The following is a 22,164-nucleotide window of genomic DNA, read 5'->3' as shown; positions in this document are numbered from 1 at the left end:
TGAATCTCATGATCAAGTGTGCTCAGCAGGAGTAGCTGAAGACTTTGAGCCCACTTCATCATTAAATGGTCAACCAATTAAATGTTCAACCAATTGTTCAACCATTAAATGATCAATCAATCAGGGTTGATTTTCACTTGTCAGGGGCATTCCCTTTTCAAAAAAATATTTAAGGCTTTCAGGCTTTCCAAGGATTTGTCTTGTCTTTGGTTACCAAGAGAAACCACTGACCATAAATGTATTGATTGCCAGCTAGCCTAATTGATTATTAATTACCCAGAAACTGCCTCTCAGGGTTTTTTCATTCAACACAGCATTCAAAGTTTTTTTTTGTTTGTTTGTTTTTTGTTTTTTGTTTCTTTGGTGAGGCAATTGGGGTTAAGTGACTTGCCCAGGGTCACACAGCTAGTAAGTGTTAAGTGTCTGAGGCCAGATTTGAACTTGGGTCTTCCTGAATCCAGGGCCGGTACTCTATCCACTGTGCCACCTAGCTGCCCCTCAAAGGTTTTTACAAGCTGGCCTTCTCCTGGCTTTCTGGGCTTCTTATACCTCACTCCCCTTTATGGTCTGTGAAATCTAGTAACACTGGCCTCCCTGCTATTTGTCACATAAATCGCTCCTGTCATTTTCACTGGCTATTCCCCTTGACTTGAATACTCTTCCTCTTCAACCAACCAAGTGATTAATAAATTCATAAACATTTATTAGGGGCATACTACTATGTGCCAGGCACAGCTCTGGGGATATAAAGAAAGGAATAGAAAGTCCCTGCCCTCAAAGATTGTAAAATCTAATGGGCAAGAGAATATGCAAACAAATATGTACAAAGCAAGCTACATACAGGAGAAATGGGAACAATTAACAGAGGAAAGGCTGTAGAATTAAGAGGAGTTGGCGAAGGTTCAAAGTTTTTTAAAAATGTGGTTTTAATTGAGACTTAAGGAAAGCCAGGGAGGTTAGTAGTCAGAGAGCAGAAGAGAATGTTCTAGGCATAAGGGATAGCCAGGGCCGAGAGATGGATTGTCTTGTTTGTGGAATAACCCAGAAGCCAGTGTCACTGAATTGAAAAGGAGAATCTGTGTAAAATGTGTAAGAAGGCTGGAAAGAACCATTCTGGAAAGCAATTTGGAACTATGCCCAAAGGGCCATAGAACTGTGCATATTTGATCCAGCAATACCACTGCTAGGTTTATATCCCAAAGACATCCCCAAAAAGAGAATAAGACCTATTTGTACAAAAATATTTATAGCAGCTCTTTTTGTGGTGGCTAAGAATTGGAAATCAAGGGAATGTCCATCATTTAGGGAATGGGTAAACAAGCTTTGCTACGTGATGATGATAGAATATTATTGTGCTATAAGAAATGACAAGCAGGATGACTTCAGAAAGACCTGGAAAGACATGTATGAAATGATGTATTGCAAAGTGAGCAGAACCAAGAAAACATTGTGCACAGAGACAGCAATATTGTTCAGTGAAGAAATATGAATGACTTTACTATTCTCAGCAATACAATGATCCAATACAATCCCAAAGGACTATTGATGAAACACAATATCCATATCCAAAGAAAGAACTGATATTGATGGAACAATGCTTCAGCATGCTATTTTTCACTTTCATTTTTTTCCTTTTAATCACATTTTCTTGTACAAAATAACAAATATGGTAATGTTTTACATAATCATACATGTATAACCCATATATGATTGTTTGCTGCCTCAGGGAATAGGGAGGGGGGGGCAAGAGGGATAAAAATTGGAACCCAAAACTATAAATAAAAATGTTTATTATTTTAAAAAAGAAGAAGGCTGGAAAGGTAGAGGTGGGGTGCTACATTATGAAGAGCTTTGAATGCCAAACATAAGATTTTGTATTTGATCCTGGAGGCAATAGAGAGCCACTGGAGTTTATTGGGGAAGAGGGTGTGTGTGTGTGTGTGTGTGTGTGTGTGAGAGAGAGAGAGAGAGAGAGAGAGAGAGAGAGAGAGAGAGAGAGAGAGAGAGAGAGATCAAAAGGTCTTGGCAAAAGCTTGGATATGGAGATATGGAAAGTCAGAGATAATGAGGAATCCAGGATAACTCCTAGGTTGTGAGCCTGAAGGACTGGGAAGATGGTGTTGTCTTCTATAGTAATAGGAATGTTGGGAGGGAGAGGGTTTAGAAGGAAAGATAATAAGTTCTTGTTTGGGACATATTGAATTTCAGATATCTACTGGACATCCATTTCATAATGTCTGAAAGGCAGTTGGAGACATGAGATTTGAGGTCAGCAGAAAGTTTGGGGCAAGATAGGTAGATTTGAGAATCATCTGCATAGAAAAGGTAATTAAATCCATGGGAGTTGCACAAATAAAACCAATGCAACCGAGATTAGAAGAAAACCATAAAGCTGGGAAGCAATCATACAGCAAGTGTCTATGATAAAGGTATTATTTCTCAGATATATAGAGAAATGATACCAATTTATAAGAATACAAGTCATTCCCCAATTGATAAATGATCAAAGGATATGAACAGGCAGTTTTCAAATGAAGAAATAAAAGATATCTATAGTCATATGAAAAGATGATCTAAATTACTATTGATTAGAGATATATAAATTAAAACAAGTCTGAGGTACTATCTCATACCTCTCAGATGTTGGAGATGATGTGGGAAAATTGAAACACTAATGCACTGTTGCTGGAGTCGTCATCTGATCCAATCATTCTGGAGAACAATTTTTGACTATGGCCAAAGGGCAATCAAAATGTGTATACCCTTTGATCTAGCAATACTACTATTGGGTCTGTTTCCCAAATAGATCATAAAAAGGGGAAAGGACCTACATGTACAAAAATATTTGTAGCAGCTTTTTTTGTTGTGGCAAAGAATTAGAAACAGAGGGGATGCCCATCAATTGAGGAATGGCTGAACAAGTTGTGGTATATGAATGTAATGGAATGCTATTGTGTTAAAAGAAATGATGAGCAGGTTGGTGTCAGAAAAACCTGGGGTAACTTATATGAACTGCTGCAAACTGAAGTGAACAGAACCAGAACACTGTACACAGTAACAGCAATATTGTAAGGATGCTCAATTGTGAAAAGTCTTAGCAACTCTGATCAAGATAATGATCCAAGACAGTTCCAAAAGATTCATGATAGAAAATGTTATCCAGAGAAAGACTGATGGAGTCTAAATGCAGATCAAAGCAAACTATTTTCACTTTATTTTTTTTGTAGTTCTTTTTTTCCTTTTGTTCTGTTTCTTCTTATACAACATGACTAATATGAAAATATGTTTTACATAATTGTACATATATAACCTATATCAAATTGCTTACTGTCTCAGGGAGAAGGGAAGGGAGGGAAAGAGGGAGGAAATTTGGAACTCAAAATTTCATTTAAAAATTAATGTATGGGGCAGCTAGGTGGCACAGTGGATAGAGCACCAGCCCTGGATTCAGGAGGACCTGAATTCAAATCCAGCCTCAGACACTTGACACATACTAGCTGTGTGACCCTGGGCAAGTCACTTAACCCCAATTGCCTCACCAAAAAAATAAATAAATAAAAATTAATGTTAGGGGCAGCTAGGTGGCCCAGTGGATAAAGCACCTGCCTTGGATTCAGGAGAACCTGAGTTCAAATCCGGCCTCAGACACTTGACACTTACTAGCTGTGTGACCTTGGGCAAGTCACTTAACCCTCATTGCCCCACCAAAAAAAGAAAACAAAAAAACAAAATTTAATGTTAAAAATTGTCTTTATGTGTAATTGGAAAAAATAAAATACTATTAAAAGAAAAAAAATCCATAGGAGCTGATGAGATTAACAAATGAAGTAGTATAGAAAGAGAAGAGAAGAGGGTCTGGGACAGAACCTATGGTTAGCAGGCAAGTTCTGGAAGAGGATGCAGCAAAGGAGACTGAGGAATGGTCAGATAGGTAGGAAAAGAACCAGAATAGAGTGTCCTGAAAACCTAGAGAGAAGAGAGTATCAAGGAGGAGAGTGATCAACAGAGGGGACTGAGAAAAGGCCTTTAGATCTGGCCTGAGAGATCATTAGTAACCTTGGGGAGAGCAGCTTTGGTGGGAAAATAAGGCCAGAAGCCAGATAGTAGGAAGTTAAGTAGAGAGTGAGAGGAGAAAGAGTGGAGGCACCTACTGTATGTGACCTTTTCGACTGGCTTCCTTCAAGTTCTACCTAAAATCCCAGGATTTTAGGATCTTCCTCTTAATTCTAGAGCCTTTCCTCTGTTCCTTCTGCTTACCATGTATATAGCTTATTTGTACCTAATTGTTTGCATGTCTTCTCACCCTTTAAACTTGTGAGCTGCTCAAGAACCGACTTTCCTTATATACCCAGGGTTTAGCACACTTAGCAGACCCCAAACAAAAGCTAAACAATCTGACTTTCCAGGAGATAAGGCTGTCAGTAACCAGAATCTTAACCCTAAAGGCTAAGCTCTTTAGAAACCCAAACCAGCCTATCAACTAATTAGTGCCTAAAGGCAATTTGTCTTTGAAGGGACTTCCCTTGGCTAAAGAGGATGATAAATTTATCCAGTCCCAAAACAACAGTTAATTCTGTCCAGGTAGGTCTTTTCTTAAACAGGTGACTGAGCAAGAAAGGCTAGCAGCACCCTTCCCTTTGAAAAACTGACCAACCACTGGCCCTAGCATGAATCTGCAGAGCCCCAGCTCCATGTGATTTCTGCCAATCACGATTATCCAATTCCTCCTTCCAACTAATGAATACTACACTTCCCATCAGCCCCCTTGCTGACAAAGAGCTACATATGTTCAGCAAAACATGTCTCCCTGTGACTTCTTTCAATGGATCCAAGTGGGGGAGGAGAGGCAATAAGGTATAAGAAAAAAAACTGGAGGGGGCAGCTAGGTGGCACAGTGGATAGAGCACTGGCCCTGGATTCAGGAGGACCTGAGTTCAAATCTGGCCTCAGACACTTGACACTTACTAGCTGTGTGACCCTGAGCAAGTCACTTAACCCCCATTGCCCCACAAAACAAAACAAAACAAAGCAAAACAAAACAAAACAAAAACCCAAACAAACAAAAAAACTGGAAAGGCAGGGAAAGGAAATTAGGTTATGAAGGGCTTTGGATGCCACACAGAAAATTTGTATTTGCTTCTGGAGGGGAGAGGGAGCCATTGGAGTTTATGGAGTAGACATGTGACATCATTGGACCTATGCTTTAGGAAAATCGGTTTGGTGGCTGAATGAAGGAAAGACTAGAGTAAGGAGACACTTAGGGCAGGCAGATCCACCAGCAGGCTATTGCAGTAATCCATATGTGAGGTGATAAAGGCTTGCACCAGAGTAACGACAGCATAGAGGAAAGAAGGAAGCATATTGAAAAGATGTTGCAAAGGTGAAATCTCAAGCCTTAGCCACAGATTAGCTATGGAGTGAGGGGGTGTGAGAGATAGTGAGGAGTCCAGGATGACTCCTAGGTTTTGAGCCTGAAAGACTGAGAGAATGGTGTCCTTTACGGTAAAAGAGGAATTAGGGAAAGGGAAAAGATAATGAGTTCAGCTTTTGACATTCTGAGTTTAAGATATCAAGTAGACCTCCAATTTGAGATGTCTGAAAGGTAGTTGGAGAGAGGAGATTGGAGGTCAGCAGAGAGGTTGGGGCAGGATAGGTAGATTTGAGAATCATCAGCATAAAAATGGAAATTAAATCCATGAGAGCTGATTAAATCACCAAGTGAAGCAGTATAGAGAGAGAAGAGAAGAGGGTCCAGGACAGAACCCTGTCAGACACCTAAGGTTCAAAGGCAGGATCTGGAGGAGGATCCACAAAGGAGACAGAGGAGTGGTCACATAGTAGGAGGAGAGCCAGGAGAGAATGGTACACCAACCTAGAGAGAAGAAAATATCAAAGAGGGTGATCAATAGTGTGCAAAGAGATGGGGGAAGCTAGGTGGTACAGTGGATAGAGCACCGACCCTGGATTCTGGAGGACCTGAGTTCAAATCCAACCTCAGACACTTGATACTTACTAGCTGTGTGACCCTGGGCAAGTCACTTAATTCTCATTGCCCTGCAAAAAAAAAAAAAAATAGTGTGCAAAGAGGTTGAAAAGAATGAAGATTGAGAAAAGTCCACTGGATTTGGCAACTTTGGTAATCATTGGTAACTTTGGAGAGTGTGCTTTAGAAACACCATTTTGCCAATAGGCCACCCCTCAGGGAAGATAGAAAACTTTGGCTTTGAGACACACTACCACAGACCTCTAGGAAGCAAGTTGGTGGTTTGTTCCTAGAAGGTTTGATGTTTATATTACTATTGATTAATCAGTAAAGTTTGATTGCATATGCTGATGAGTATAAGCCTTAGTACCATCAGCCCTTGTGTACATGTAATGTACATGAAAATACTACGTGTAATGGTAAATTGGATTTACAAATGCATTACACACATATGTGAAGAACATAAAGGACAGTTTGGAAGGATCAAAGAATTCAAGACTGGGAGTAATGTCCAGTGAGGCTGGGAAAACTGGTTGAGGCCAAGTTGAGAAGGTCTCTAAAGGCTAAATGTTAAAATGTTGAAGGGGCTGTTGGAAGATGGGCACATTAATGCATTGTAGGTAGAATTGTGAATTGATCTAACTATTCTGGGAAACAAATTGGAATTATACTAGTGAGAACTACAAATTTACTGAGAACTGACTGATCCCCATCCACTCCCCATTCCCAGGCAAATGAATTGCCAAGGGCTAACCAATCTTTGTCATTTCCAGACTCTTGGTTGACTTATGGGTCTCCCCCAAGAAAACTATCCCTTCCCAATGATTCCCCATCTTGACTTTGTTATTATGTAAAAGGGCCCACCTACATTAAGTAGTTTCTATTTAGAGTTAGTAGCATCTATATTTAACTCAGGAACAGTTCTATTTTTTCTTTTGTTAAAGGTTCAATCTTTTGGTTCCCTTCTGTTCTGTTACCCCATAAAAACCCTGTCCTAGGTTTTTATCCTCCTGCTTCTTTGAAGAAAGGTAGAAAACTACAGGTGTGGAATGGATCAGGCATTTTCAAATATGACCAAAATGTTAATTTAATTTTTTAACTGTACTTCTTTGTTACAAAGGAGGGCTCTATTGAATGAAGGCAAAGTCAGTAGAAAGTGAAATAGATGTAAAAGAAGAGAAATTCTTGAAATTTTAAAAAGAAGCAAGCACATCCTAATCATAACCTGAAAATTCTTTTATTTTGTTTTGTTTGTGGGGCAATGGGGGCTAAGTGACTTGCCCATGGTCACACAACTAGTAAGTGTCAAGTGTCTTACACCAGACTCAGATCCTCCTGAATACAGGGCCAATGCTTTATCCACTGTGCCACCTAGCTGCCCCCATAATCTGAAAATTCTTAAATGAATTTAGTTTCATAAATTTAGAACTGAGAAAAATGATTATTAAATAAATAGTTGTTCATACTGGGGAGAAACAGGATTTATCCTTCTGACACCTTATTCTCTACTAGGACAAACCAGCATCTGAAAGACCTTGGTGATCACGAGACTGGATTAGTTTTCTCCTAAATCTTGTTCAGACCCCACCCAGGTGGGGAAACCACGGTATTCTACTCTGTTTGGAGGAGGGGTAATAAATTATTTTATTAAATTACCCTAGGTTGGGGGTGGTTTGGAAGTAAATGACAATCAAAGTCACATTCCCCCAGCCCCCCATTAGAGTAGATCCACCTCTCACCACCATATTTACTCCCTCATTAATTATTAATCAATCGGAGTTGATTTCTACCCTCAGGGACACCCACTTTTCCAAAGGCATATAAGCATTGAGTGGGTTCCATGATTTGTCTTTGTGTGAGGAAATGGGGAATGGTCTCCCCTCAATAAGGATATAAGTCACCATTCAAATTAGACTCCTCCGGACCTGTTTGAGGAAAAAGGTCTCAGTCCCCCTCCTTTCCCTCCAGCAAACAAGATCACATGGTTTAAGGAGCCCTGAGCTGATCTCAATTAGGTCCTCCCCTGGGCTGTATCCATATAAGGGAAGATTGAAGAAATGTCCCTATGTCACCTCCCCCATTGGCTAAGAACCTGAAGAATAATTATGGAAATTAGGGTTAGGAATACTGTGTTCCTGTTAGCTAGTATGCCCATAGATTATAACCCTTGAGTAATTGACCAGTGATGAAAAGGGGGAGAGACCATTCGAGTTAGTTACCAGGGGTTAAAATGGGGCCTGTGAGCCTCCATTCTTTGCACCCACCTGCTACACACTGGGTGACCATTCTCTTGAGAATGACAATAAATGAGCCTTTGACACATCACTGCCACTGAGTTCCAGAGAATTATTGAGTAGCAGTCATTTTCTTCTCACTTTGGTCTAAGAAAGATGACCAAATGACCATCCTTTTATTAATAATATGCCAGAATTATTACCAAAATGATTAATTAACTAGAAATTTTGTCTCTTGAACAAAACTGAAAGGACTCTTAGAAGCCATTTAGCCCTAACTCCTCCCCCACACTCCCATTTTATAGATGAAGAAATTAAGTCCCAGAGATGATAGTTGACTTGTCTAATATAAAGCTACCAATGTGATTTTTCCTTAAACACAGTTCTGACCATGTCATTCCCCTACTCAACAAATTTCAATGGCTCACTTTTGTCTCTAAAATATAAACTATAAACTACTCTGTTTGACTTTGGGGGGGGGGGGGGGCAGGGCAATGAGGGTTAAGTGATTTGCCCAAGGTCACACAGCTAGCAAGTATCAAGTATCTGAGGCCGGATTCGAACTCAGGTCTTCCTGAATCCAGGGCCCCTTTGATCCTATAACTTTGTCAAGTGAATTCTGGGAGACTTAACTGATCTGGAGATTAATCCCCCACTACTCATATACTCCACTATTTCAATAGAACTGTGATCTAATTGATATGTAATGAAGCAAATTACAAAAACTCCCATTACATAATAGCAATATTGCATCCTTGCATCCTACTAGGAATTGTGTATAATCTTAACATATGTAATGGAAGCTTTTGAATAAAAACAACAGAAAAGATACAAGTGGGAGAAATACATTTGCATTAAATATGTATCTCTGATAAAAGTCTGACAAAATTGACACAAATATATAATAATAATGATAACTAGCATTTATATAGTGCATTAACGTTTGCAAAACATTTCACAAATATTATTTCTTTTTATCCACACACCAACCCTGGAATGTAGGCCTTATTATTATCCCAATCCTACAGTCAAGGAAACTGAGCCAGACAGACTTAAGTGAATAAAAGCCATTCCCCAAAAGATATAAACAAATAGGTTTTTTAAAAAAAAATACAAGCTATCACTCTTTTTTGTGGTAGCAAAGAATTGGAAACTGAGGGGATGCCCATCAATTGGAGATGGCTAAACAAGTTGTGGTATATGAATGTAATGGAATACTATTGTGCTGTAAGAAATGATAAGCAATTGGATTTCAGAAAAAGCTGGAAAGTGTAAAGAATTAATTGTTATTTGAGGTTTTTATGCTTTGGTGAGCACTGGCCTAGGGCTCCACAAACCACACGGTGCTCCACCCACTGGTTGTAGCCTTTGCCATGGCGCTGGCACCTCACGTCATCACCACTCACCTATGCCTACATGGGCCTGTCAAAATTATAATGATTGGAAGCCTAGTGAGGGCAGTCATATGACTGTCAGAACAACCATCCCATTGGCTAGGGCTGTGTGGGGTTTTTCTGGGATTGGGGGAGGAGAATTGGGCATTCTAGCTGGACCCTGGAAGGTGACAGGAGTTCTGCTGCGTATTCTCAGATGATTCCTGGGTGGTGGTATCTTTTCAGGTTGTATAATTTCCCTTTCCCCATTTTATTTCCTTTCCCTTGATCCTACTGATCCTGTTTGTGTTGTTTTTTTTTTAAAGTTCGTTCTTGTTAAAATAAATCCTGTTCTGTTTTGAGGGAGGCTGCTGGTCTCCTTCCTTGCCCCAATATTGCAGCGAGCCACTTAGCTAACACTCCCAAGTTAAAAATTGGTCCCCACAAAAGACTTACATGAATTGATGTTAAATGACATGAGCAGAACCAAGAGAATGTTATACACCATATCAACAACATTGTGGGGTGATAAACTGTGATAAGACAATTCTTCTCAGCAATACAATGAACCAAGAAAATGCCAAAAGATTTATGGTGGAAAATGCTCTCCACATTCAGAAAAAGAACTATGGAGTCTGAATGCAGACTGAAGCATACTATTTTCACTTTTGTTGTTGCTTTTTTGGTGTTGTTCTTGTTAATTCTTTCTTGTGTTTTTTTTTTTCCTTTTGTTCTGATTAATGTGTAAATATGATTAACATGATAGTAATGTATAACCTGTATCAAATTACTTGCTGGCCTCAGGATGAGGGAGGGAAGAGAGGATGGGAGAACAATTCAGAACTCAAAAATATCTTTATATGTAATTGAGAAAAATTAAAAAATCAAAACAAAAAATAAAATAAAATACAAGCTATCAACAATCACCTGGAAAATTATTCAACATCACCAATAATCAGAGATGGAGCCAAGATGGCAGAGGAAAGACACTAAATACACAGAGCTCCTGACACAGTTACCCCCAAAACAGAAATAAAACAAGTCCTAGAGCTGCAAAACCCACAAAAAAGATAGGCTGAGATTATTTTCCAGATTAAAGGGGGCCATACTGGACTGCAAGCAGAGTCCAACCCTGCGATTGTGCTGACACAGAACCCAGACACTCTGTGCAAGAGGAACTTATCCCCAAGCCTCTGAATCAGCAGCAGCACCTGCATCTTATGGAACTAAGCCTGTGGTCAGGTGAGAGGGCTGAATGGCTGGTGGGGCTGGGGGGGGGGGGGAGGAGGAAGGGGAAATACAGGGGTGTCTGTGGGACCTAAGGAGGAATTTGACTATCCCACCACAGCAGGGAACCAAGAAGAAATCCTGAGCAGCGGGAGGCCCAGGTCAGGGAGGGGCGCAGGTTCATCAAAGATAAGATCCACAGCACACATAATTCTGCTGGCTGATTAATTAACAAGTTGTCTTAAGGTTATCCTCAGACCAGAAGATAGGCCAGGTGAGAGAAAGACCTGCTTTCCCTCAAACCAAAACACCTGGGACCCTCTGAAGCTTGGGACAGTATAGCTTGGAAGTAGGGCCCCACTGTAAGAGGGAGTTAATAGTCAAATAAAAGACTGCAAGATGAGCAAGCAAAGAAAATTGAGAACTATAGAAAGTTTCTTTAGGGATAAGGAAGATAGAGGTGCACCCTCAGAAGAGGATAGAAACCTCAGGGCCCCTGCATCCAAAGCTTCCAAGAAAAATATTAATTGGTCTCAGGCCATGAAGGTGCTCAAAAGGGTCTTTGAAGAAAAAGTAGGAGAGATAAAAGGAAGATTTAGAGAGGTAGAGGAAAGAATGGAAAGAGAAATGAGAGCGATGCAAGAGAGTCAGGAGAAAAAAGTCAACAGCTTGAAAAGTCAAATGGAAAATGAGATAAAAAAGCTGTCTGATGAAAATTATCGCCTAAGAACTAAGATTGAACCAATGGAAGCTAGTGACTTTATGAGAAACCAAGACACAATAAAGCAAATCCAAATGAATAAAACAATAGAGGGCAATATGAAATATCTCCTTGGAAAAACAACTGACCTGGAAAATAGATCCAGGAGAGATCATTTGAAAATCAATGGACTACCTGAAAACCATGACCAAAATGAGAGTTTAGAGAGCATTTTCCAAGAGATTGACAGGGGAAATTACCCTGATATTCTAGAAGCAGAAGACAAAATAGAAATTGAAAGAATCCACCAGTCACCTCCTGAAAGAGATCCCAAAAGGAAAATCTCCAGGAATATTATAGACAAATTCCAGAGCTCCCAGGTCAAAGAGAAAATATTGCAAGCAGCTAGAAAAAAGGAATTAAAATATTGTGGAGCTACAATAATGATAAAAACAAGATCTAGCAGCATCTACATCAAAGAACTGGAGGGCATGGCATATATTCCAGAGGGCAAAGGAACCAGGACTACCGCCAAGAATCATGTACTCAGCAAAACTGAGTATAATCTTTCAGAGGAAAAAATGGGACTTCAATTAAAAAAAAAGAACTTTCAGGCATTTGTGATGAAAAGAGCTGAACTGAATAGAAAATTTGAAGTATAAAAAGGTAAACAGGAAAAAGAAATCATGAGGGATATTAAAAGATTAAATTGTTTACATTCCTACATGGGAAGATAATACTTGGAACTCATAAGAACTTTCCCAGTAAGGAATACACAGAAGACACAGGTCTGAACTGAATATGAAAGGATGATATCTGTAAAGCAAAAAAAAAAAAAAAAAATCACCAATAATCAGAGTAGTACAATTTAAACCAAAACAAAGTTAGAGCCTCACACCCATCAACAATGACATTTGTATAGCACTTACTTTGTGCCAGGAACTGTAATAAGTGCTCTACAATATTATTTTATTTGATCCTCATGACAACCATGGGAAGTAGGTGCTATAGTTATCCCCATTTTACAGATGAGGTAATTGAGGCAAACAGATTAAGTGACTTGCCCAGAGTCACACATTAAGGACCTGTCTGAGGCCAGATTTGAACTGAGGTCTTCCTAACTTCAAGCCTGGCACTCTACCTAGTATATTACCTACTGTGCTGTCATCAAGCTAGCAAAGATTCCAAAAGATAGGAAAACTCACTGTTTGGTAGGTGATAGGAAGAGAGGCATACTAATTCACCGCTAGTCAGACTTTGAATTGGCTCAAAAGTTCTGAAAAATAATTTTTAATCACACAAGAAATGTTAGTCGATTGTTTATGCTCTTTGGCTCAGAGGTAGGAAAACATCTTGAGGAGGTTATCTACGACAAGAAAAGATCCATATACAAAAATGATCATAGCTCCAGTGTTTGTTATAACAAAAAGCTTAGAAACAAAATATGCGCCAGAGATTAGGAAAGCTAAACCATCATGCTAAGTGAAAGGAATGAAATGTTACTGAACCATAAAGAATGGCAAATATGAAGAATTCAGAGAAACATGGAAATGCTTCTATGAAGTGACACAAAGAGAGGAAAACATATCCAAAATAATAATATACAAAATTATTACAGCTGTGAACCTAGAGTCAGCACAAACAAGCAACAAAAGTCTAGGCAAACATAATGGACAATGTTATGACCACCCTGTCAAAGTGAGATGACACATCCCTCCTTTCTCTTAAGCTAGGGGTTTTTTTTGGGGGGGGGTGTTGAGGAATGTATTTTTGTAAGAGGGTTTGTTTGAGGGTTCATTGGGAAGCAGCTGTTTTGTTCAAATAAAGTATATAAATAAAATTTTAAAACTTTAGCTAAGGGGCAGCTAGGTGGTGCAGTGGATGAAACACTGGCCCTGGATTCAGGAGGACCTGAGTTAAATCTAGCCTCAGACACTTGACACTTACTAGCTGTGTGACCCTGGGCAAGTCACTTAACCCCCATTGCCCCGCCAAAAAAAAAAAAAAAAACTTTAGCTAATAGATTTGTGATCTCATCATTGTGACTATTCCTTTCAAGATGCAAACTGCAAAAGAAATCAAAGCTATCTATTGCCATATGAAAAAAAATGTTCTAAATCACTATGGATTAGAGAAATGCAAACTTAAAAGACTCTGAGGTACCACCTGACACCTATCAGATTGGCTAATATGACAAAAAAGGAAAATAATAAATGTTGGAAAAGCTGTGGAAAAATTGGAACACTAATGTGTTGTTGGTGGAGCTGTGAACTGATCCGACCATTCTGGAGAGCAATTTGGAACTATGCCCAAAGGGCTATGAAGCTCTGCATACTCTTTGACCCAGTTAATACCACTATTAGGTCTTTTCCCCCAAAGAGATCATAAAAAAGGGAAAAGGACCCACATGTACAAAAAATATTTATAGCAGCTCTTTTTGTGGTGGCAAGGAATTGGAAATTGAGGGGATACCCATTAATTGAGGAATGGCTAAACAAGTTGTGGTGTATGAATGTAATGGAATACTATTGTGCTGCAAGAAACAATGAGCAGGAGGATTTCAGAGAAACCTGGAAGGACTTATATGAACTAATGCTGAGTGAGATGAGCAGAACCAGGAGAACATTGTACACAGTATTAACAACATTGTGTGTTAATCAACTGTGAAAGACTTGACTCTTCTCAGGAATACAATGGTCCAGGATAATTCCAAAGGACTCATGATAGAAAATACTCTCCAAATCCAGAAAAAAAGAACTATGGAATCTAGATGCAGATTGAATCATATTATTTTTTGTTGTTGTTGTTTTTCTTTTTTGAGGTTTTTCCTATTTGCTCTGATTCTTCTTTCACAGCATGACTAATGCAGAAATATATTTAATGTGATTGTACATATATAACCTATATCAGATTGCTTGCTGTCTTGGGAAGGGGGGAGGGAGGGAAGGAAGGGAGAAAATTTTGAAACTAGAAATCTTATAAAAACAAATGTTGAAAACTATCTCTACATGTAACTGGAAATAATAAAATACTTTTATGGGGGAAAAAAGATGCAAACTGCAAGCTAGCCATACAAGACAATCCTCCATATATCCTCCTATAAATCCTCTGTGAGATATCTCCTCAACGTGTCTGAAGGCATTCCTTTAATTCTTTTGGCATTGTGTGGATAACAGTGGAGCATACCAGCTATTAATCAGTTATAGTTATCCCTCTCTCACACCGTGTATCTTTCCCATCATATATTTCTCTGATGACATCTTTTGCCCCACTTTCCCCATGTAATTCCTTATTAATAATTCACTACACCCTGCTCATGCATACCCTATGCCTCTCCATTACCCTTTAGATGAGCCTAAACTTCTATTTCTTGGGTATTATTGTATTTTATGATTCAGTTATACAATATCACTGGGAAAATATCAATAGGGATCTTTATTTCAGGAAGAAACTTGGTTAGAACTTAGCAATTTCCCAAAAGCATTCGAGGCAAGTCTTCTCTTCCAGTTCAATTTTAGTCACAGTTTACTGTCTATTTTAGATGTTTGTCCAAGATGTATTTACTGATGGATGGAGGAAGATGGTAGATTTCAAGTATTATCACCTCATAAAGCGACAAGTAGCAGTGGAAGGAAAGAAAAAAGTTAAAGAAACTTTGTTCCAAATATTCACCTAAGGGGGCAGCTAGGTGGCGCAATGGATAAAGCACCCGCCCTGGATTCAGGAGTACCTGAGTTCAAATCCGGCCTCAGACACTTGACACTTACTAGCTGTGTGACCCTGGGCAAGTCACTTAAGCCCCATTGCTCCACCAAAAAAAAAAAAATATTCAACTAAGTCAATCCTAAAGCATTCACAGATAAAACTGGATGAAGAATAAAAAACAAGCAAAAAGTGGAAAATATTTATAAAAATTTTTCTAACAAAATCCTCTTCACTGTTGAGGACAGTGCAGCTTTAACACCTGGAATGTAACATCATTGTCCCACATGTGCTCAACAAAGAAGTAAAAATGGCTCTGATGAAAACAAAAATGAGAAGGGGAGCTGGCCTGGACCAAATATACCAGAGGGGGGTCCCTACTGGAGGCAATAGTTTTGTTTAAGAATAGGGATAGGGGGCAGTTAGGTGGCACAGTAGATAAAGTACCGGCCCTGGATTCAGGAAGACCTGAGTTCAAATCTGGTCTCAGACACTTGACTAGCCATGTGACCCTGGGCAAGTCACTTAACCCTCATTGCCCCACCAAACATCCCCCCCCCCAAAAAAAAAAAAGAATAGGGAGAGAAAGGCAATAGTTTTTCCCAGGTCATAGGCAGCAGCATTGCAACTGGTTTTTGTGTCACTAGGCACGTTTTCTTTTTACAATGGAATTTCCAGACTTAGAAAAGCATTGTTCTGAAAACACTTGCAAGCAGCTGGATTTTCTTCCATTAAACTGTGATGCATGTGACAAAGTCTTTTGTATAGATCACATTCAGTTCGAGCAGCACAAATGCAGTGCTGCATATAAAAAGGATGTGCAGGTTCCAGTGTGTCCGCTTTGTCATGTCCCAGTTCCAGTAGGAAGGGAAGAAATTGTAGATGTTGTGGTTGGACAACATATGTATAAAGACTGTAAATATAATCCATCTCAGGAGAAAAAGATTTTTGTACACTGGTGCTCAAAGGAGGGATGCAAGAAGAAAGAAATGTTCGAGCTGCTTTCTGACTAGTGTAACAACTTCTGTATGAAGCACAGACATCCTTTGGATCATAACTGCAAGCGTAGTGGCCATCCTATCTCCAAAGCTCTAATGAGAGCTTCTAAATCATCTGGAGCATCAAGCCAATTATCTTCCAGTTGGCTAGCTCAGCGTTTGAGAGGGAAACAAAAGAGTTGATGATCATTTGACATTCCTGGTCTCTAACCGGGCAATGAGCGATTCTGTGCATTTTTATGTAATTTAAAGTACTGTGGGCCTTTTCACAAAACCTAAATCATTTATTACTTTTTGTTACCTTTTATCTGAAAACATTTTCTTACATTTCTCAGGGATAGCTGTAAAACTTTTCATTAAAATTTTGTTTTAAATAAGTCTTATCTTGGACTTATGATCAGCTTCATCAATTCCATTTAGTTAGAAACAAAAGCAGGGCCTTTAAATTATAACCTTGTACATTTATACATTCTTTTTTTGTTTGTTTTGTTTTTGCTGGGCAATGGGGGTTAAGTGACTTGCCCAGGGTCACACAGCTAGTAAGTGTCAAGTGTCTGAGGCCGGATTTGAACTCAGGTACCCCTGAATCCAGGGCCGGTGCTTTATCCACTGCACCACCTAGCTGCCTCCCATTTATACATTCTTTTTTTTTTTTTTTAGGCAATGGGGGTTAAGTGACTTGCCCATGGTCACACAGCTAGTAAGCGTCAAGTGTCTGAGGCCGGATTTGAACTCAAGTACTCCTGACTCCAGGGCCGGTGCTTTATCCACTGCACCACCTAGCTGCCTCCCATTTATACATTCTTTATACATTTTAATTGTAACTTGAATTTATAATTTGTTCTCAGAGTACAGTTTGATTATAACTTAAATTTGAAGTTGCATTAGGATATCATAAATAGCTAATTGTTTCTGGTGTCTTTGTGTCTTAAAGTCTGTTCTTGAGCTGAGGTATTAAGAACTCTTTGTAGACTTAGATGGTCCCTTATCATTCCTGTTAATTGAGGAAAGATTTGATCATTAACATCTGTATAAAGGGGGCAGCTAGGTGGTGTAGTGGATAGAGCACCGGCCCTGGAGTCAGGAGGACCTGAGTTCAAATTCTGCCTCAGACACTTAACACTTACTAGCTGTGTGACCCTGGGCAAGTCACTTAATCCCAATTGCCTCACACACACACAAAAAAAAAACAAAAACAAAAAACAAAAACAAAATCTGTATAAAGTATCATCTGCCTTTGTTTTTCTAAAGCTTGACTTAGAAAACTTCCCCTCCCCCCTCCAAAACAATTTAGTAAAGACATTTTTGACAGACTAGATGTGGAGCCATTCCTTAAGAAACATAAACCAAAAAAAAAATTTTTTAAATAGGGAGAAGGAGAGAGAGAAAAAACAAGATATTCAAAATTCCCTCTTTTTACAGAGGGGAGAAGTAGTCCAGAAACAGGAAGTGTTGTCAGAGTCCAAAAGAGGGGATAAGATTTAAAGGCTGCATTGGACAACTATCCCAGGATGTCACAGTTGGGCACTTGTTGATGGACAGGAAATTAAAAAGTGGAACTAACTGGGCTACTCTTTACAGTCTGTAAGCTATCAGACCCAGCAGCTATAACAAAGATCAATGGAGCTCACTATTTTTTAAATTAAAGTTCAATCAGACGCAAACTATGAAAAAAATATTTTGTTGTAACTGTGTTAATCTTACAGAGGTCAGAGTGCCAGACATACAATTTCGGAGTTAGAGTGTTGTTGCTTCAGTGGGACACTTCTTGATGGGTTTCCTCATTTGTAAAATGGGGATAATAATAGGACTTGTGTTCCAAGGTTGTTGTGTTGTTTACAAGCCTTAAAGTGCTATATAAATGCTAGCTACATCATCATCATCAACAGCAACATCTCCCCTTCACCCCCCCAAACCCAACTCCCCTACTTTCAAGCTCTGTTTTATGTGCCTTATTTCTATTTTTGTTTGGTTTGGGGTGAGACAATTGAGGTTAAGTGACTTGCCCAGGGTCACACAGCTAGTAAGTGTTAAGTGTCTGAGGCTGCATTTGAACTCAGGTCCTCCTGAATCCAGGCATGGTGCTCCATCCACTGTTCCACCTAGTTGCCCCATGTACCTTATTTCTCTATTTTAGAGCCCCCCACCCTCCACCCCCACCAATAGTAGTATTCCTAGTGTTTAGCACAGTGCCTGATACGAAGTCAGTATTTAATAAATGTTCTCTTCCTCTTCTTCTCCTTTCTTTTTCTCTTTCTCTCTTCTCTTTCCGTTTCTCTCTCTCCTCTCTCTCTCCCTCCCTCCCTCCCTCCCTCTCTCTCTCTCTCTCATCCCCACTGAAACCCTAATCCATTCACCCTTTAGTTCTTTCCCAGTCTATCACTCCTGCACTGAGGTACACACACAGTTCCTTGAAGGATCCATTACTGTTATAGAATGAGAGTTTTTGCAATCTGTCCCATTAGAAGTAGAACCCACATCAATTAGATCACAGACCCACAGAAATATTGGAGTATGAATAGTGGCCATTGATTCCTTAATCAATTAAACCTGCATTGGCTACCCCCTGACCTCAGTGAAACGGTTCAACTCTACATTTTCCTTTTTTCTTGAGTCTCTTGTCCCACAGATTTTTCTCTGTCTTCAGCCTTGGATTAATCATACCATCTGCTGCCTTCACTTCTACCACTGCTGAAAGAAACTCAAAAGAAAATAATGAAACCATACCCACTGGATCCACTATAAATTTGTTACATCATCTCATCTGGGCCCTCACTGCAGCAAGGCAAATACTTCTGAACCTCCTTAATTGGTTTGCTGTTCCACTAACCATAGCATCTTTTCCAAACTGTTTTATCTCTCCACAAACCTCCCATGTATCCCCTTTCCCCTATACTCTCAGTTGCGAACCATGCCTCACATATTAATGACAATTTGGAGCCATTTGCTACCCTCTTCTCCTTGACACTCTTTTCCCCTTCTCATCTCACATCACTCAGATGCCTTCCAGCAGTATCTTCTTTCACCCTTTTTCCTTTCAAAGGCAAGCCCCTCTACATGCACAAGTGATTTCATTCCATCCTCCCTTCTCCAGCAGGTTATCCTCCGATAACCTATATCCTCTGATTCCATTCTCTCACCAATCTTCACCTTTCTACTGGTTGCTTCCCTACTGCCTACAAACACCCATGTCTGCCCCATCCTTAAAAAACCCTGACTTGATATTTCTATCCCTGCTATTCATCTTCTATCTCTCCTACCTTTTGTGGCTAAACTCCTTGAGAAAGCTAACTGTAATAGATGCCTCTACTTCCTCTCCTCTCATTCTCTTAACTTTGTCTGGTTTTTTCATCATTCAAGTGAAAGCTCTTTCTTTTTTTTTTTTAAGTGAGGCAACTGGGGTTAAGTGACTTGCCCAGGGTCACACAGCTAGTAATCGTTAAGTGTCTGAGGCCAGATTTGAACTCAGGTCCTCCCGACTCCAGGGCTGGTGCTCTATCCACTGTGCCACCCAGCTACCCCTGAAAGCTCTTTCTAAAGTTACCTTTGATCTCTGAATTGCCAAATCTAATGACCTTTTCTCAATTCTCATCCTTCTGGACCTCTCTGCAGCCGTTGACCCTGCTGATCACCCCCCTTCTTGATATTCTCTTCTCTCTAGATCTTCTTCACACTGCCTTCTTGTTCTTCTGACTTCTCCTCAGTCTCCTTTGCTGGATCTTCATCCAAATCATCCAGCTAATGATGGGTATGACACAATACTCCTCTGGGGTCCTCTTTTCCTTCTATACTGTTCTGCTTGATTATCTCATCATTTCCCATGAACTCAATTATCATCTTTATGTTGATAATTTTCAGATCTACTCATCCACCCCTAACCTTTCCCCTAACCTCATCCCTAACTGCCTATTGGACATCTCAAGCTGGACTTCTCATAGACATCTTAAAATCAACATGTCCAAAACTGAACTTACTATCTTTTCCCCAAGTTATTCCTTCTTCCCAATTATCCTATTACTCTCAAGGGCACAACTAGCCTCCCAGTCCCCAGATTTGCAACCTGGGTGTCATCTTCAATTCCCCCCTATATCAAGTTTGTTGCCAAGGTGTGTTGATTATGCCTTTGTAGCATCTCTTGTATGTGTCCCCTTCTCAAACTGCCACTGAGGGCCTGGTGCAGGCCCTCATCACCTCATGCCTACTGTGCTGGAATAGCTTTCTTGTTGGTCCTTTTGCCTCAGGTTCTCCCCAGTATAATCTATCCTCCATCCATCTAACAAATCGATCTTCCTTAAGATCTGACCATGTTATCCTCCCACTCCCCACATTCAAGTGGCTCCCTACACCTCCAGAATTAGATATAAAATGCTCTATTTGGAGTTCAAAACCCTTAATAACCTGGCTCCCTCCTACCTCTCCAGTCTTTTTACATCTGACATGCCCCTAAGTACTCAGTGATCTGACATCAACAGTGGCTTCCTTGCTATTACTTGAACAAGACACCACATCTCCTGATTCTGCATTTTCATGGACTCGTCCCCCCTGCTTGGTATTTTCTCTCTACTCATCTCAATTTCCTAGCCTTCCTGGTTTCCTTCAAATCCCAGTTATATTCCCACCTTCTACAAGAAGCCTTTCCCAATCCCTCTTAATGCTAGTGCCCTCCCTGTGTCCCAGGGAAATATCTTCATATTATCCTGTATGTAGCTTGTCAGCACAGTGCTTGGCATATAGTAGGTGCTTAATAAATTCTTGTTGACTGACTGCATCTGGCATAGTACTTCATATAGTAGCTAGAGTTTATCACAAATTTGTTGAATTGAGTTTATAAGCTGGTTCACTTCATCGATGAGGCAAGGAGAGGGGCTGAGCATCTGTGAGGAGAGTAAGGGGCAATGAAGAGAACAAAAGATAGAGAAATGTGAGGAGGCTGGTCCAAATCAAACTTTGCCAACTTCAGCCTTGTGGTTAATGGACAATGACTCTTGAACTATGTTGACGTTCATATCAGTCCTTTCCCCACTGATGAAGAAGGAACTGCAAAGCCCATCACAGAGCCCATCTTCAATGAGAATTAAATTGTTCCAATCCCCAGGTGCTTTTCAGAGTGAGTTGGGGAAAGCAAAAGGCCATAAGGTATGATCCAAAAGAACACAGTATTCTAGGAAGTCAGGCATACAGAACAGCTGGATAGACTTAGATCTCATCTAAAACTCTCCAGGCAGTCCCTAAAAAAACCATTTTCATTTTTATGAAGTTGTTATTTTGTAATCCTGAAATTTCCCAGCAAAAATGGAAAACACTAGGAAAAGAACAAATTAAAAATCCCCAAATAAACAAAATGGAAATTCTGAATTGGTAGAGGATATGCTTATAGTGGGAATAAAGAGTCATACTAACTCCTCCAAATCCAGCATTCTTTCCAATACATCATGCTGACTCCCCCTTAAAAAACATCAAGACCAGAAGTTACTTTATAAACATTCATCAGACCTCAGCCAGCTGTACAGCTAAAAGTCCTTAATCAGGCTTTGATGCTTTGTAAGCATTACATAGACAGTCAAAAATGTCATTCCAGTAACATAGAAGTATATGCTCTTAGGACTGGAAAAGTCCTTAGAGATCATCTAATCCAGATGGGGAAACTAAGGTCACAGAGGAAGAGGTACATGCTCGAAGTTATATAATAAATTAGCAACAGAACCAGGCATTGAGCCCAAGTCTCTTGACTCTCAGCACAGGGATCTTCTTACTTCATCTATAATAATTCACTTTGTAGCTCTCAAAGGGCTGGCCATGCTCACAGGCTCTGAAAGGACTGGTCCTCTCTCTCTAGTCTCTCCAGCTTCATCTCTCCTTCAGAGTTCTATGAATACCCTGATGGGTTAAAGATATCTCTTCTCTACTGAGTGTGGCTCAAGCCCCCCTGATTTCAGGAGCCCCTCAT

At 39.9% G+C, this 22,164-nt stretch overlaps 1 pseudogene; it reads left to right on the top strand.

The window, feature by feature from the left end:
- The first annotated feature begins 15,884 nt into the window (after positions 1 to 15,884).
- On the top strand, positions 15,885 to 16,400 carry LOC122744296 (annotated as a pseudogene).
- The last annotated feature ends 5,764 nt before the right edge of the window (positions 16,401 to 22,164 follow it).

Source organism: Dromiciops gliroides, chromosome 2, assembly GCF_019393635.1.
Source record: "Dromiciops gliroides isolate mDroGli1 chromosome 2, mDroGli1.pri, whole genome shotgun sequence".
Taxonomy (NCBI): Eukaryota; Metazoa; Chordata; class Mammalia; order Microbiotheria; family Microbiotheriidae; genus Dromiciops; species Dromiciops gliroides.
Note: the sequence above shows the minus strand (reverse complement) of the source record. Positions and strands in the feature narration are given on the sequence as shown.